General features: G+C 38.0%; 1 protein-coding gene across 2 annotated transcripts in view; it reads right to left on the bottom strand.

The window, feature by feature from the left end:
• ZC3H6 (zinc finger CCCH-type containing 6) overlaps window positions 1-14268 on the bottom strand; it is a 60373-nt gene that overhangs the window by 37778 nt on the left and 8327 nt on the right. Inside the window, exon 1 of one of the 2 annotated variants that reach the window (XM_063648558.1) lies at window positions 3350-10701. The exons of the other annotated variant lie outside the window; for it this stretch is intronic. The gene's annotated coding sequence lies outside the window, so the exon portion shown is untranslated. Of the gene's footprint in view, window positions 1-3349; window positions 10702-14268 lie in introns of those variants that run through there. 2 annotated transcript variants of the gene reach the window in all.

Genomic DNA, 14268 nt, shown 5'->3' with positions numbered 1-14268 from the left:
AGGCACACGCCATCACGTCCGACTAATTTTTGTATTTTTATGGAGATGGGGGTTTCACCACGTTGGCCAGACTGGTCTCAAACTCCTGACCTCAAGTGATCTGCCTGTCTTGGCCTCCCAAAATACCGGGATTACAGGCACAAGCCACCGTGCCCAGCCAGTCTATATTAATTCTTACCAACAAAGTAAACACTAAGTAAACAAACAAACAAAAAACCAAATTTTCATACATAGATAGTAACAAAACTCAAGCCACAAAACAATTCCTCAACTTGAATCTGTAAAAAAGATTCATAGTAAAACTATAAATCTAATTTCTTTCCAAATACTAGTATCTTTGCTATTATGGAGGCTGAATCCTAGAAACAAACTGACTTTTATATTGATTATGACATTTTATAGATAGAAACCAAAATATTCATTAATAGTATTTTAAAATGCAAATAAACCAACCGATATACATGGAAAGATGAATACATAAAACAATTTTAACATTTAATCATACTTCCAAAACATTATAGTTTGAAAAAGTGCAAACTACTACAAATAGTACATGCAGAAAGGTAACTGTCTATGTATAAATGGCAGCAAATGAAAAACAACTAAACTATGGTGTAGGCATTTTAAAGGTAATTTGGAATTACCAGGTACGTGTAATTTCTAAAACACAAAACTGATCATGTCACTCTCCTGCCATAAATCTTCAATGATATGATATGATATATCTCAAATCTGCTTCAAAATAATCCACTACGGATAGTGGACGTGGTCTTAATAAGATTGGCCATGAGTTGGTAACTGCTGAAACTGTGGGATGTGTATACGAGGATTCATTCTATTCTTTATACATTTGAGGTGTTCTATAATAAAAAGATAACCTTCAATGGTTCCCTCTGCTTACCCAGCTACTTTCAATTTCTCAAGTCTACAAGCCTCAAAAAGTGCCTAAAATCTCTCAGTGCCCAGCTCACGTCACCAGCCTCACCACACCTCTTTCACCTGGCTAATTCCAATTCAGTATTTCGGATGCAGTTTAGATGTCATTTCCTACAAGATGTCTCCCATTACTACCCAGATTTAGGTGAGATGCTTCATTCTAAGTACTCCTCTGCTAGTTCTCATTTCTTTTATCATTGCACTCTGTACATTATGTCAAATGACTTGTTTGTTCATGGGTGAAAGCAGGGTGTATGACTGCCTTTTACAGAGGTATCTCTAGCACCTAGCATGGCACCTTGCTATTTACTGAATCACTGAATGTATAATACCCATAACTCTTGCATCATAGAAGAGGTATATGATACGACCCTAAAGTGGCTGTAAAGTCATTGGAATTTTACCCAGCTTCTATTATAAAATCAAAGAGGTAATATTCACTTAGACTTGAAAATTGCTTATGAGGCAGTCTTGGCATTCTGGCTATTTCAATTAAAAGGTTTTGAACTTTTATAAACTATAAAACCTTATAGTCCAAGAAAATGAGTGCACATATTCACCAAAAGACAAGTATAAGAATGTTTTTGACAGGTCTAGTCATAATAGTAAAAAATTATAAATAACAAATCTCTATCAACAGGCAAATAGATACATAAATTATGCTTTATTTATATCATAGAATACTACAAAGAAAAAATTAACAACTGCTACAAAAAACAATATAGAGGAATCTTATAGACATAATGAGGAGTGAAAGAAGCCAGACACAAGACAGTACTGTATGATTTCATGTATATGCACTTTGAAAACAGACAAACCAATATATAACAGAAGTCAGAATAGTGATTACCTCTTGCAGGAGTGCAAGTGACAAAAAAAGGGGTATTAAGGAAATTTCTGAGGTATTGAAATATTCTGTATATTAATCTGTGTGGTGATTACTATATATACATTATATATATTTGTAAAAACTCATCGTTATACATTTAAGTATTGTGTACTTTGCTATCTATATTTATACCACAATAAAATTTAAAACACAAATGACAAAAAAAAAAATCTATGAGTGTTTATCCTTTCTTTTACTGCGCCTCTCCTTCAACGTGAGCTCCTTAAAGCATAAAAAAAATTACATCTGGAAATCACTGCTTCATATTTAGCATTTTAACTGGAGCTATTTAAAAACAAAGTAAACATGCTAAAAATGCCCATAAACTCATGTCCTACTTTACATACATTATTTAAGTGTGAAATATGGGCCATTTATATTTGTTATGAGATATAAAACATTGCAAGCTTTAAAAAATTTTTTTCTTTATTTTCCCTTAGCCTACTTATCATTTCAGCATTCATATAATAGCAGATTTAAACTTGTATATTTTTGTATGGCTACAAAAAATGCGAGAGAAAGGGGAAATAGAGAACAATAATTCACACTATGAACTGCTTCCAAACCCTTTGAAATGTCAGCTTTGGGCACATGTGGAAAGCATGTGTGGTATAATGGAAAGAGAAGGAGATTTCATGGGAGGAAAGCTGGATTCTAATTCCAGCTCTATCACCAAAATAAAATAAAGCTTTCTTAATTGAACACCTAGTAATGTATCAGATACTAACCTAGTGATCTTGAGAAATACCTAGAAGAGGTAACAGAAATAATTAAGAATGCTTATCATTCTCTGGATTTTGAACTAGCTTAACACTATTATATAAGAGCTGTTTTGTTTACTAAACACTAGATTTTTAAAAAATGTAATACATCAAATAGATAAGTTCCTTAGTCAATTAATTATATATAGGTGACGTTTTATTAATATAAACACAATAGATTGATTATGTCCTTTTTAAAAAAGGAGCATATTCATGTTCTTGTACCAATGACTGGTAAATAACTGTCCAGTTAATAAACAAAAATAATTTTAAAAGATTTTATATCTTAGGCAAATCTATACAGACACAAAGTAGATTAGGAGTTGCCAGGTAGATTAGAGGGAAAAATAGGGAGTGAATGCTAGTGGGTAAAGAGTTACTTTGTGGAGTGGTAAAAATGTTCTAAAATTAAATAGTGGTAATGACTGTACTACTCTGAATATACTAAAAACTAGTGATCTGTACACTTTAGAAGTAAAATGTATCTCAATAAAGCTGTTATTTTAAAAAATAGTTAAAAATATTTTTTCTCTAGATCTAAGTATCTAGATTGAGACAACTGGGGAAAATCATAATACACTATGGTATAAAAATTCAAGACTCTGAAAATGGTCAGTACCCTCGTCACCCATGATGTTCTTACTCTAAGGTAATTATTCATTAAATCTTTACAAACTGATATGCCTTAATAGAGGATTCTACTTTTTTCCACTCTGATATTGATGGCTATTAAAATAAATTAACCTCAACTATTCAGTCTTACCTCCACAGTAGTTTCTGCTTTTTCTTTATGCTTGCCTAAAGGCTCCTGTTACAAGCTACAGATCAGAAACTGAGTCTTCTGGAAGAAACACAAAAGCCTCTATAAAAGACTATACAAGTACTCCTGACAGATGATAGTACAATGACATTACTCATGAATGCAAACTTCTTGGGATAATATGATCACCACAGAAAAAGACAATCTTCAGAATGTACCAAATGACTGTGTCAGAATCTCTAGGATTTCTTTCCAGTCCAGGAGCAAACAACTTAATAGAATTAGAATGCTTATCCTAAGACCAACAGAACAAAATTTCCTAGATGTCTGAAATGCTTACTTACAACATTTTCCTTTTCATGCTTTTGTACTAATTCACACAGTCGTTTCTTCCTTACTATAGATGATAAGGTAGGATAACTGCTCTGTATTGGTGCCCTGGAAAACCTGCATGCCTCCACATAGGCCGCTTAGGTAAGCCCAACGATAGGCTGACCTAAGCGTTGGCAGAATGCTCTGTGTTCCTTCAGAATATGGAAAGATAGGCAGTATTGTGAGGTGCTGCTACAAGGCTATTTCTTACCTACCTCCATATTTTGTGGGAGCCTGCTGGGAGGCAGTTTCTCATCCACCTTCCCTGGTTCCATGAGGTCTGAGATTCACCACCTTGCCCACTCCTTAGGATGTAGCTGTAGGCTAAAAAATTGCTTAGCTACAGGATGGAAACTGTTCCTCAGCAACAGAGTGCCCACCACTCATATTACCTATCATGTGGCCCCGTCTGGTTTCAGTGTTACCCTGCAGATGAGGGACATGAGGAGCTGACACCATGCTGATCATGCATTTGTCTAAGTAATTAATAAACTGTATGAATATGTCAGCTTGCTTGATAGGTAACTTGACTGAGTCTAGGCTTTGCCCATGCCTATTCTGATCTTTTCCCTCAACCTAAATAGCATATGTATAGTTCTCTTGATTAATCCTTAAACTAACTCCCTACCTTATCCCCACCAAACTAGTATTTCTCCTCAAGGAAAATACCGTCTGCTCACACTGGGGCCATGGAAGATCCACCTGACATGAGTTTTTGTGATTTTCTGTTTATCTCAAAACTTGGCCTTCGGCATTTATATCTTGGATGGCTTTTTGTATCTCCATTTTCTCTTTATAGTTTCATAAACAGTTCCTCTTGAAAAATTATCAGTGGTAAAATCTGATGAGTATCAATAGTCTTCAAAGCGCTTTTTATCTTCATCCTTTATCCAATACATTCTTACACCCTCTGAAATTATTTAGTTTGCAGAAACTTAGCTTACCCCTTTTTGACTATCTACAGCCATGACAATTTTTACTTGGTTTGTTTTACTGCTCAAGCCAGTCTTAGAATTTCTCAAAGCCTCAACCCAAATATACAATCCTTCAGGAATGAGACTTAGTACAAATATATGGGCAATATTATAAATTTTAATTAGCCTAATGGCCTCCATAGTCCTATGACAACCTTTGCAATTTTTGCTGAACTCTATGCAAGGTATCTCCACCCAAGAGATAACTGAGAATTCCTTTCTTACTTACTTTTGTTACAAGTAATTCCTCTTTTGTTTTTAAAACTACATGTCGCTCTCCTAATTTTTACCTCCTGAATCAACAACATATTTATTTATATTTGCCTCATTAGAACGTAACTTGCATATACACATAATAACTCCAGGTATACTGGAGTTATTATATAGCTCCAATGTAATAATTAGATGATTTAAGAGACTTCTCATGTCTTCCAGGAGATCATGCTTACCTGGGAGTGTCCGAGAGGACACTGATCTCCCTGGATGGGGGTTACAAAACTTGAAAAAGCTATCAAAACTTGGTTAATAATGCTGACTGAAAAGATAAAGCCATAAAGCCCTAGAAGTATAACCAACTAATCTAAAATAATTAATCCAAGTGGTTACAGGTAACAGCATAGCTTTAGATTGCTTAATGGTACACCAAGAAAAAAATATGACATATTGCTAACATTCCCTGATGAATGTGGAGGGAAGGTTGACTAACCTATAGTCAAACTGAAAGAAAAGACAATTTGGCTAATCAAAAGTGGACCCAGAAGGCCCCTTGAGATCTGACCTCCTGGTCAAAGTAAGGAAATCTTTGGTCATCAATCTAAAGTGACTTCCAGAGTCTCCTTATCATCATTCTGGTTATTCTTGTCTCACAGTCTTCTAATGCCTGGTCTCCAGAGCTGTATATGCCACTGCATAGCTGTTATTTCACTGACGGCACAAAAAATTATTTTGCAATGGAAGGAAAAATAAAGGGATTCTGATATTCAGTCAGGCCAAATGCCAAGCCCTTCAGTTAGAATTCCTACAAAGGTAATAAGCCATACAGCAGTGAATACGTAATCATCTGCTCTACTTCTACAGGACTAACGGATGGTCAAAATAGGGGAGGGGATTGTTAAAACTCTGCCAGGTTCCCAGTCTGTACACTCAAAAGTGTTGACCCTATGCCCCTGAACTTATCACTCATATCCCATCTCAGACCTCTTTGTTAAGCAATGTCTGTGCTTTTGTGACAAAAGCAGAAAAAATAAAATAAAATAAAATGGAGAATTTCGAGTCCCCAGATGAACCAATTAGAACTTAATGCCTAGAACTGGCCAAGCACAGTGGCTCACGCCTGTAATCGCAGCACTTCAGAGGCCAAGGCAGGCAGATCGCTTCAGGTCAGGAATTCGAGACCAGCCTGGTCAACATGGTGAAACCCTATCTCTACTAAAAATACAAAAATTAGCCAGGCGTGGTCGCAGGTGCCTGTAGTTCCAACTACTTGGGAGGCTGAGGCAGGAGAATCTCTTGAACCTGGGAGGCAGAGGTTGCAGTGAGCTGAGATCAAGCCACTGCAGGCTGGCCTGGGCGACAGAATGAGACTCTGTCTCAAAAAAAGGAACTTAGTGCCTAGAATCCTTCCCAACATGTAATAAGCTTTATTTTCTTCTTCATCTATCTCTTCCACTTTCTGTGCGGAGAGAAACACTGAACTCATTACTTAACCAGCAAGCAGATTGATTTAGATTTATTTATTTAAGCCCTGGTGGTGTTTGTATTATTCCTTAAAGGTATTTATAAAATATTTTATTGAGGCCTGGCACGATGGCTCTTGCCTGTAATCACAGCACTTTGGGACGCCGAGGCAGATGGATTACCTGAGGTCAGGAGTTTGAGACCAGCCTGGCCAACATGGTGAAACCCCGTCTCTACTAAAAATACAAAAATTGGCCAGGCATAGTGGGACATGCCTATAATCCCAGCTACTCAGGAGGCTGAGGCAGGAGAATTGTTTGAGCCCAGGAGACAGAGATTGCAGTGAACTGAGATCGTGCCACTGTACACTCCAGCCTGGCCGACAAAGTGAGACTCTGTTCCAAAAAAAAGAGTATTTTATTGAACAAACTATAAAATATGTAAATAATCACATAACCACAGTTAAAATTCTAGAGATTAAGATGAAACTAAAACTGAGATTAGCTTACACAGGGTATGCCAGAAACCCCTAACTAATTTTTAGATGTCAATAACAAATCTGGCTTTGAGCTTCAGGAAACAAAAATTAGGCCTAAGACAACAGTGCTTCCAAGACAAAAACAGACCAGTTTTTGTCTGTTTTCCCAGGAAAGCACACTTTTTTTCTGGGAGTAAGATCAGAGAGAAATTTCTCCTCTGAGTCCTCATAATGACAATATTATCTGATATAATGGATAGTACTTGATATGGCAGACACTGTCCTCAAGAGTGTCCATACAATCAATGCAACATTTTATTGCTTACAGCATATGCCAATTTGAGCCAAGGGCACACTACCAAAGTTCAATTAAGAAAAAACAATTATGTAAAGGAACAAAGTACTACTGTGAAAGTACACAATTGTCTGACATTCTGACTTAATCCAGAGATGAAATCCAAAATATCTGGAGCCATAATTCTTAAAAACTATATGTATGTAAGCATTTTATGTCCTTCCAGCTAAAAAAAAAAAAAAAGGCCATTCATTCATTTAACATGTATTTATTCACCATGTTCTCAGTGGGGATACAATGGCAAACAAAAACAAGAAAAAGACATGGTTTCTTCTCTCATGAAGTTTTTAATCTTGGGGCAGCACAGACACCAATCAAAGAATCACACAAATAAACATAAAATAACCACACAAGTATACAAAGTAGGTAAATGGTGCTATGAGCACGCACAATAGGGGAAAGTCATCCGTCAGGGAAGTGTGGAAGGCTTTCCCTGAGGAAGTCGTAAATAAACTGAGATGAGGAGTCTGCCTGAGAGATAGGGGATGGGGAAGGGACCTCTGCAAACAAAGGAATAGAATAAGCAAAACTTCTGTGTAGAACAGAGTATGACACACTATAGGAACTGAGACAAAGCCAGTGTCACTGGGTCATAAATGTGAATTTCTTCAATTCCTCAGGAGTTATCTGAACGTTTGTCAGGAAATGGTGGTCACCAGGGCAGACCAGCTGGGTGACAGTATGGGATTTGGAGTTATAAGACGCTATAGGTTTTTTTTTTTTAACTGAATAGCATTTTTTTAAGTGCTCAAAGAACATTAGTCCAAACTTTTTATTGTACAGGTTTTTCAAAAGCTGGGCACGGTGGTTCATGCCTATAATCCCAGCACTTTGGAAGGCTGAGGAGGGTGAACTGGTCAAGCCCAGGAGCGTGAGACCAGCCTGGGCAACAAGGTAAAACCCCATGTCTATAAAAAAATACAAAAATGAACCAGGTGTTAGGCGCGTGGCTGTGGCTCCAGCCACTCTGGAGGCTGGGGTGGTAGAATCACCTGAGCCTGGGAGGTTGAGGCTAGAGTAAGCTGTCATTGGGCCACTGTATTTCAGCCTGGGTGACAGAGACCCTGTCTCAAAAACAAAACAAAACAAAACAAAACAAACAAAAAACGTTAAAAAGACTTAACCATATGAAGCCAGAAAATCATATAAAGCTAGAAAATGGGTCACCCTATTTCATTTTAGGGTCCCAGATAAGTTGATAAAGAGTGGTTCAGGGCCGGCGCGGTGGCTCATGCCTGTAATCCCAGCACTTTGGGAGGCCGAGGCAGGCGGATCACAAAATCAGGAGATCGAGACCAGCCTGGCTAACACGGTGAAACCCCGTCTCTACTAAAAAATACAATAAATTAGCTGGGCGTGCTTGTGGGTGCCTGTAGTCCCAGCTACTTGGGAAGCTGAGGCAGGAGAATGGTGTGAACCCGGGAGGCGGAGCTTGCAGTGAGCCGAGATCGCGCCACTGCACTCTAGCCTGGGTGACAAGAGCAAGAGACTCCATCTCAAAAAAAAAGAAAAAAAGAAAAAAAAAGTGTTCAGGGCCTGGCACGGTGGCTCACGCCTATAATCCTAGCACTTTGGGAGGCCGAGGTGGGCAGATCACTTGAGTTCGAGACCAGCCTGGCCAACATGGTGAAACCCCGTCTCTACTAAAACTACAAAAATTAGCCGGAAATCACTTGAATCCTGGAGGCAGAGGTTGCAGTGAGCCGACACTGTGCCACTGCACTCCAGCCTGGGCAACAGGGCTGGATTCCGTCTCAAAAAAAAAGAAAAAAAAAAAAAGTGGTTCAGTTCAGCTCCACATCAAAGTCAGTAGGGTGGTGGGGGGGGAGGTGGGCGGTCAGAAGAGGAACACTCAAAGAAATGAAAACTATTTTATTAATAAGGTTTGCAGTTCAAAAAAGAGCTGAGCACCAATATCCAGAAGACAAAGTGGAATATAGTGAGGTAGGTGATTGCCATAACAGCAATTTCTATCTAAAGTTAGAGAGGATCCAAACAAAAACAAAAACCAAATGAAATCTCTTATTTCATGAAGACCCACGGTTCTGGCAAAGTGAGGTCACCTGAACCTGGAAATTAAAATAGGAGTGTTAAATGAGAATAACCAGCAACAAAAGACTTCTTAAAAGGACTACTTAAGGCTTTAAACTTAAGTGGCATGTTAAAACTAATTACTTAACATCATAGTAAGGTAGAAGAACACAAAGCTCTAGAATCAGAAAGATCTGTGTTCAAATTCTGCTTCCCAATGTACTACCTATATGAACATGAAGAAATTATGCCATCCCTCTAACATTCAGTCCCCTTCTCTACAAAATGGGATGAATTAATCACCCTTACCACTGCAGAGTTGTTTAAGGATTGAGACAAAGTTAATTACCTAGCACTGTACCACCTAGTAGATAGCCCTCAACGAAAGCTTCCTTTCCCTTCGTGACTTAACTGAACTATACATATCTGAATAGAATTACTATGCTGGACTACAAGTACTTCCATAGAAATGAACTGGGAAAGGTTATAAATCCAAGGAGAAGGGATTCTAAGAGGAAATTTCTCTTATTTTCCTTCAGAGAATACCAGTGAAAAATTATCTGGAATAGGTTTAAAAAAAAAATGAAAGGAAGCGGAATAGACCAAGTTTGGAGTCTGTTCCTGAAGGTATTTGTACTTTATTCCATTTCTATGCAACACTCAGCAGCAGTCTGCATGAACACCTCTCATATTCTCAAAGTCTCCCCAAGGCAACAATAAAACATAAAATGGAGTATGACATCTAGTGATCACAGGGATTACGGTGACAATAGATGTTAATGATGATTCAAAGTAACCAAGTAAAGGATAAATCAGCAACTGTATAGTAAAACAGAAAGGCATGCCATGTATTTTATTTACAAAGAGTTCCTTCAAAATGTTTCCAACGGCCGGCCAGGGGCGGTGGCTCACGCCTGTAATCCCAGCACTTTGGGAGGCTGAGGTGGGTGGATCACGAGGTCAGGAGATCTAGAGCATCCTGGCTAACACAGTGAAACCCCGTCACCACTAAAAATACAAAAATATTAGCAGGGCGTGGTGGCATGCGCCTGTAGTCCCAGCTACGCGGGAGGCTGAGGCAGGAGAATGGCGTGAACCTGGGAGGCGGAGATTGCAGTGAGCCAAGACTGCACCACTGCACCTCCAGCCTGGGCGACAGAACGAGACTCCGTCTCAAAAAAAAAAAAATTTTCCAACAAATTTGTTTTTGATAAGAAAATATCTGATAATTATTAATTATCTGCCCCCCTCCAATGCAAGATGGAAGAAGTAGTGCTGAACATTAATCTAGAAAATTAAGAATTTTTAAATATATCCATAAGCTTGTATGTTTGATATCATGAAGAAAACCACACTATTCCTAAAATATATTATACTTTATATCATAAGCAGAGACAGACTATTGCATGAATAAACCAAACTGTGAATTAGCTTGCCATAGCTTTTTTTTGAGACATTTTAAAAGTTATTATTTTTATATTTCATTTACTCTCTTGGGTATCTAAGCTAGAATTTATTTACTTTCATTACCTTTCAAATTATCCTCTTGATTTAGGCTTTCAGTGCAGACCGGGGAACTAGAAATTCCACAGAAACAAATCTCAGAAAATAAAATTCCCTTAGAATATGAGTATCAGAAAATAATCTTCTAGGTGTCATGACATCAAAAGTTTAAAAAGTTGATACTTTCCACAATATTTTCATATAGCAGTTCTCTAGAAATGCTTACTGGATGAATCTACAGTGAGCCAGAGCGAAACTGCCTGTTGCCTAGTAATATCCCAATGGGCATTTGGTCTGTAAATACCTAATATCCCAATTCAGTATCTGCTACTAGATTAACTGTAATTGTAAGGTACTGCAACTGGGGGGCATAGGGGAGCAGATTTTTTAAAAGAAATGTTCCAAATTATACTTTGGCCTAAGTATTCAGCCAAAGTATGCTTCTCCAATTCTGCCCTGGCCCATCTCAAGTCATTTTTGGTATCCCTGAATGTCACATGGTCAGAGATTGCATGATCATTCAGTTACTATCATATCTAAGCAGTATAACAAAAATCTGGTCAGGCACAGTGTCATGCCTGTAAGCCCAGCACTTTGTAAGGCCAAAGCAAGCAGATCGCTTGAGCCCAGGAGCTCAAGACTAGCCTGGGCAACATGGCAAAACCCCGTCTCTACCAAAAATGCAAAATTTAGCCGGGCGTGGTAGTGTGCACCCATAGTCCCAGCTACTTGGGAGGCTGAGGCAGGACAATCACCCGAACTCGGGAGGCGGAGGTTGCAGTGCGCTGAGATTGTGCCACTGCACTCCAGCCTGGACGACAGAGCCAACCTCGTTTCCAAAAAAAAGTGAGTTGTGCGCTGAGTCGCCAAGATGTCGTTCCCAAAGTACACTCCTTCGCCCCTGGCCACTATGCCCTCAACCCAGCCGAATAGGACATATTTTCGGAAACCCAGCGGGCGCAAGCCAAGTGCTTAACCATTAAGAGCCTGGCTGAAACCTGCTTACCCTAACTGCCGAGTGCTCGTCGAAAATCCTGCCTTGATTCCTTGGACCTATGCAAGATCAGCAAGTGTCTTTCCTAATTTCAGACTCACTCCTAGAAACTCACTCTTGGGAGCTCTGTGTGGAATTGGGCCCCTCTTCTTCTGGTATTATGTTTTCAAAACTGACAGGGATAGGAAACAAAAACTTAACTGGGAAGGAAAATTGGGCCCAACATTTAACCTGTCATATTAAGCCTGGCAATGATGACTATGTATTCTTGCTTAAATAAATCGTCATTAATCATTAAACAAACAACAACAACAGAAAGTGAGAATTTTTTTTTTGTTGAGACGGAGACTCGCTCTGTCGCCCAGGCTGGAGTGCAGTGGCGCAATCTCTGCTCACTGCAGCCTCCACCTCCTGGATTCAAGCAGTTCTCCTGCCTCAGCCTCCCAAGTAGCTGGGATTACAGGCGCATGCCACCACACCCAGCTAATTTTTGTATTTTTAGTAGAGATGGGATTTCACCATGCTAGCTAGGCTCGTCTTGAACTCCTGACCTCAGGTGATCCACCCTCGACCTTCCACAGTGCTGGGATTACAGGCGTGAGCCACCACACCCGGCCCGAGAATATTTTTTCAAGTATGTCATTTAGGTGCAGTGGCTCATGCCTGTAATTCCAGCACTTTGGGAGACTGAGGCCAGCAGATCCCTTGAGGTTGGGAGTTTGAGACCAGCCTGGCCAACATGGTGAAACCCCGTCTCTACCAAAAAATACAAAAATTAGCTGGGCGTGGCGTTGTGGGCCTGTAGTCCCAGCTACTCAGGAGGCTGAGGCAGGGGAATAATTTGAAACCGGGAGGCAGAGGTTACAGTAAGCCAAGATCCCACCACTGCACTCCAACCTGGGTGACAGAGTTAGATGCCATCTCAAAAAAAAAAAAAAATTTACTCTTAGTATCTGAATATTCATTTTCCAATTTAAGGTGTTTTACATAAAACTTGGAATGAAAATCTTTTTGTGTCACTTTGTATGTTAAAATTTTCTCAATTAGATGAAGTATAAATGTACATTAATGCAAGAAGAAAATGTCACAATGATTATAAATGCTATTTATGTACAAAAGAAAGTAACAATTTTCAAATAGGCAAATAATAGTGTAATAATATTAAGAGAGTTAGCTAATGAATTTAAGAAGAATATTAAATCCTTTTTCAGATGACAATTATAAAAACTTTAATGAAAAATACAAAACAGAATAGAAATTTTATATCATAATTTCAATTGCATTCAGTTGTCATACCAGTATTAATTATACGAAACAAAATCATTTCTAAAGACTATATTTAATTTTTAGTTATTTTATATCATGAATTTTTTTCTTCCTTTTTTTTCTGAGACTCAAAATCCATGAATCTTCTATGAGAAAATCTTATTTGGGGATTCTTCACATTTTTTTGTAGCTAAATTAAAAGCAGAATGTTAACTCTACCACTTCAGAATTTTATGAGGAGGAAAACCTCCAGTTATGTACAACATAATCATTTTTGCTCCAGATATTATATATGTGTATACATATTTATATACACACACATATATATAAACACAGACACATATAAAGACGTTAGAGGAAGAAAGTTCCTCCACCTATTTTGTATTCCACTAACTTCAGTGGAAAGTGACCCTCAATTTAGTGTCTGTATGTGCATGACAGCAATCACAGGAACAACCTAGCAACAGGCAGCACTGAGAAAATTATCATTACTGCACTATAATGTCCTACTCTTAAAACGAGATTACTAATATTTCTAAGAATAAATTATAATAACTTCACGGATAACATTTCATATCTTCACATATGCCAGAAGTTTACTCTATGATGATGATACTGACTTCTGCTCCAGCTTTAACAAATATTGGTTTTCACACCTGGCCATTTGGCATTCAAAAAAGGGATATTTTGTGCACTAAATGTACAGCCAAAATATGTAGGTAATTCCTATGTCAATTCATTATTTCATTCCATTTTCATGTGCTTATATAAAACATAATTTTAAAAGAGGATCTTATATATTCTAAGGATGTAGAAAACAACTCACAGCCTCCCTTATGGGTCTAACAGGAGATATCATAAAAAACTCAACCCCACACAGAAGCACCAGTGATCTAATAACATTTTATTGTTAACTGCCAATAATCAAGAAAAATCCATGCAAGAAAGGTGTTAGTTCTTCTGATCTCTACGCATTTTCAATGAATTCCCTTCACAGGCTGAAACTTGTACACAATAGAATTGCTTTCCATAGCTAAAAACTTACAGATCTAAGTTAGCTAGACTTGACTTCATAGTCTCTTAAAATATAAAGATTGTTAACATCCTTATATATTAAAATTTTAATATTTTAAGATTTAGAAAAAGGTATATTGTAAGATTTAGACAAGTGTCACATAAGATGAATTCTTAATTAACTAAGATGAAATTGTCTGTGATTCAGTAATATCCAAAATAAAAAAATTTATAAATGCCCAAAATCCCAATCCAGCA

Source organism: Pongo pygmaeus, chromosome 12 (genome assembly GCF_028885625.2).
Source record: "Pongo pygmaeus isolate AG05252 chromosome 12, NHGRI_mPonPyg2-v2.0_pri, whole genome shotgun sequence".
Classification (NCBI taxonomy): domain Eukaryota; kingdom Metazoa; phylum Chordata; class Mammalia; order Primates; family Hominidae; genus Pongo; species Pongo pygmaeus.
This window is presented reverse-complemented; position numbering and strand designations above follow the sequence as displayed.